This window comes from Azolla caroliniana, unplaced genomic scaffold (assembly GCF_043228905.1).
Source record: "Azolla caroliniana isolate FFs.n. ecotype wild unplaced genomic scaffold, voAzoCaro1.0.p SCAF_1, whole genome shotgun sequence".
NCBI classification, from domain to species: Eukaryota; Viridiplantae; Streptophyta; class Polypodiopsida; order Salviniales; family Salviniaceae; genus Azolla; species Azolla caroliniana.
The window spans coordinates 32,547,229-32,551,900 of record NW_028230436.1 but is presented as its reverse complement, the minus strand read 5'-3'; positions in this window follow the sequence as shown (position 1 = coordinate 32,551,900).

Below are 4,672 nucleotides of genomic sequence, written 5' to 3'. Positions count from 1 at the left end.
CTCAAGCCAAGCTGAGCTGAGCTCAAACCGTTAAGGCAAGTTCAAGCCTAAACCGAGCCGAGCCGAGCCGCCAAGCCGTTTCAAGCCGGCTAAGCCAAACGGTTTAGGCTTGAGTCGAGCCGTTGCCAATCCCTAATCTTAAGACAATCTTGTATTTTCCACATTCAATTTGCTCATAGCCAGCAATACATAAAACCTACTATCAAATGTATACATCTTAGTACAATACCTTTTGACAGTTTGTCTCCACTCATCCTCCCCAAAAAATGAGAAAACCACTCCCCAAATTTGAAAAGTAATTGAAACATAATCTAGCCTCTCTGTCACTCCCTAAAACTACTTCAACATCCTTTTACATCATCCATCTTTGTCACATCTTTGTCATCTAAAAATGAGAATTATCTTCAATATCTTGGAATTAATTATTTTTATCACTTGTTCAATACCTTGGCATATATATATAAACAAAACTAGACCATAGTTTCCATTACCTTGGCATATATATATTTGACCTGAATATATGATGTTACGAGTTAGATTATTTCAGGAGATCTTTTGCATATAGGATCATTATGCCATCCCCTTCCTAATGTAATGACGTGAATAAGTTTGGGTTTTGTAGGTGTCTCTGTGGAATTCAATTCTCTCCATAAGCTCCAAGTGCTTATTTGCAAATATTTAATAATCCTATTGAGATTGTTACACATGGTCGTAGAGTTTGGCTAGAGAAAGAATTCTATCAATTTATCTTCATGCATCTTCCACAATTTTAGGAAAAACTCAAGTGCCCAAAGCCTCTATGCCACTCATTAATGACTAATGTAGTCAACTCAAATATATTTCTTCCTCACTCCATGAACCTAAGCGCATGGCCAATGTTTTTATGGAAATTTTCGCCTAAATAGCAAAAAAACTAAACCAACATGTACTAACCTTAAAAAGTTATATTCCTATGGATTTGCGGACCAAAAGTACACCTTCCAAGCACTTTGTCCCACTATATAGAGTTTGCATACATATTGATTTGTTTCCATTAGTTAGACATATATAGTTGTTCCCCCATCATGAAAAAACACATCCCACAACTTTGATGGAACCAATTATTGTGACTCGTTGTGTGTTAGTTCCTTTCACCATTTACGAGCCAAGTGTCTCTGGATGCATCCACTTTTGAGCTCATGGTTTGGAGCTTGCAGGTTTGATCCCATACAATCTCTCCATTAGCCACAATTCACTCTTAACTTCACCAAAATATGTGGAAGCCCTTTTAAAAAAAAAGAAACGTGCACCTTAGTATATTGCTTGAAAATTGTACATAGAGAAAACAAAAGGTATTAGAGATATGATCTAATGTAAGCGTATGATAAGGAGAAAAGAATGATAGATAGATAGATAGATAGATAGAAGGGAGAGAGAGAAAGAAGGGGGGTGCTGATCCACCCGACCACTCCCGAGCGAAGGGATTGAGACGGACTTGAGCCTCGATTGGCATCCCATACCACCGTCGTGGCGTCGAGCTGTACCTGGTGTTAGCGCACTTGCTACAAGAGTTGAACCACCACGAAACAGAGTCTCAACGTAGTCAAAAGATCATGAAATGAGGGTAGTTAGGCCTCTTATTTATAGCGATACCCAAGGCCCCCAGGCAAGTTCACACTTGGCCTAATGGGTTGTCTCAATCTTGAGGATTAAAAGTAAACCTCCCCTTCTTTACACTCTCGTTTAACCCTCACACTTATCCACGTGTATAGAATACTACGGTAAATTCTCACCACGGGATATTATATGGTCATGCCCGTAACATACTCCCCCTCTTTAAAACATTGCACTCTTGCAATGGAAAGTTAGGGAAGTTAGTTCTGAGAGAATTTACGCGTTCCCATGTGGCATCTTTTATTGATTTATCCATCCATTTTATTTTAAATTCTCGGATTTCTTTAGTACGTATTTTTTTTGTTTTAACATCGAGAATTCTTTCTGGTACATGTGGTTTAGAAGATAATTTTTCAGAAGTAACCAGAGTTTCAGTTGTAACTGTATTGTCACCAGAACCTAGAAGTTCTTTTAGACGACTCACATGAAAAACTGGATGAATTTCAACGCCATCGGGAAGAGCGAGACGATAGGCTAATGACCCAATGCGTTTGAGGACTGTAAAAGGTCCACAAAACCGTGGGGCTAACTTAGCACACTTACCCTTAGACAATGCCTTAGAATTGTGAGGTACACGTAAAAATACCTTCTGTCCAGGGTTGAATACACGAGGTTGCCTATGATGATCGACATAAAAATGTGCTCTATCTTGAGCAGTTTTTATATTATCTCGTGCAATATGCAACATATCTTGCATATCCCAAATAAAGTTTTGCATACTTCGCAACTCATCATGATGTATATTTACATCAATCGGGGCTCGTGGCTGAAAACTATACATCAACATAAAAGGACTATATCTCGTCGATGTATGCTTGGAGCTATTATAAGAAAACTCCAAAATTGGGAGATAAAGTTCCCATGTTGTTGGTTTTGTACCAACATATGCTCGAAGCATGTCCTCAATAATTTGATTTACTCGTTCTGCTTGTCCATCGGATTGAGGATGATCCGTGGAGCTCATGCTCAATGTAGTTTCTAACTTCTTGAAGACTTGCGTCCAGAAGTCACTAGTAAACTTTGGATCTCGATCACTCACAATATCCATCGGTAACCCATAAAAATGAAATAACTCGTCAATGAATTGGTAACCCAATTCAAGAGTTGTTACCGTGGTTTTAGTAGCAATAAATCTGGCCATTTTAGTTAGTCTATCAACCACAACCCAGATGGCATCATGGCCTTTTTGGGTGCGAGGAAGGCTAACAATAAAATCCATGGATATACTTTCCCACTTATTATTGGGAATGTGCAAGGGATGTAAAAGTCTCGCGGCTTTAAGTCGCTCGGATTTGTTAACCTGACATTGGTGACATTTAATCACATAGCTATGTATGTCAAGGCGCATCTTAGGCCAATAGAATTGAGTGGAGATTAGAATGAGTGTACGATGTATTCCAGGGTGCCCCAAGCGTGCATCATGGCATTCAAAAAGAATTCTCTTTTTGACCTCAGGCAAATATGGAATACAAACCTTCCCATTACAGTAGAGCAGACCGTTAGGAATGTGGAAGTATTCCTTCGAGGATGTGGTGGTGTCTATTCCAGAGTCAACTCTTGCCTAGTATTTCACAAAATAACTGTCATCAAGATACTTTCCTCGAAGGTGATCATAAAGATCTAATGTTATTTCAATGAAGTTAAGCATGTTAACTTCACGGATGCGACTTACTGCATCAACGACAGTGTTCATGGAACCTTTACGATATCATATGGAAAAATCAAAGTCTTGGATGAGATCAACCCATCGTGCCTTACGACCTTTCAGGTCTTGTTGGTCACAAAAATATTTCAAGGGCTCGTGGTCTGTAGTTACCACAAAGTGATTTCCATAAAGATAATGATGCCATGTTTTGAGTGCATGTATAACTGCAAATAATTGCTTTTCTTGAACGGTATACCGACATTGAGCAGAATCAAGTTTCTTACTCTCGAATGCTATTGGTTTATTTTCTTGATATAAGACAACACCTATAGCATAATCGCTTGCATCGGTTTCAACCTCAAAAGGTTTTGAAGGATTGGGTAAAAGAAGTGACGGAGCCTTGCACACTAGGTCCTTGAGTTCCTTAAAGGCGAGGTCTAGTGTAGCATTCCAGACAATAGGTTTTGTAGACTTGGCACGTGTTTGAACTTTTAGAAGATTAATAAACGACGTCGTCAATTGGGAGTAATTACAAAGGGATTTTCGCAAAAACACGACAAAACCAAGGAATGATTGAACTTCTCGAATATTCCGAAGAGTGGGCCAAAGCTTGATTTTCTCGATGCGAGTAGGATCAATTTCAACTCCTCATTCGGTTATGAGATGTCCAAGATAAGTAATTGATTTCTTGAAGAACTCACATTTTGAGATCTTCGCATAAAATTGTTTGTCACGCAATGTTTGTAAAACAAAGCGGACATGTTTAGCATGTTCTTGTAATGTACGCCTATAAACTAAAATATCATCCAAGAAAATAACGACAAATTTTCCAAGTTGTTCTCGGAAAACGTCATTCATTTCTTGTTGAAATGTAGCCGGAGCATTGGTCAAACCAAAAGGCATACAAAAAACTCATAATGGCCATAGCGCGTACGAAATGTCGTTTTAGGAACATCGTCCTCACTTATATGAATTTGATGGTAGCCAGTACGGAGATCAAGTTTCATAAAATACTGAGCTCCCTAGAGACGGTCAATTAGATCATCAGCCCGAGGCAATGGATACGAATTCTTGATCGTCACTTTATTCAAGCGTTGGTAATTAATACACATACGCCATGTGCCCTCTTTCTTTTTAACCAAGAGAACTGGTGCACACCATGGAGATTTACTATAACGTATATAACCCATTCGTAAATGTTCCTTGAGTTGCTTAGATACCTCATCCTCTTCGGATCGACTAAAGCAATAAGGAGGTATACTTATTGGTGCAACGCCATGTACAATATCTATACGATGGTCTATATTACGTTTAGGAGGTAACCCATCTGGTAGTTCACTCGAAAAAACATCACGAAAATCATTTAAGATTTCA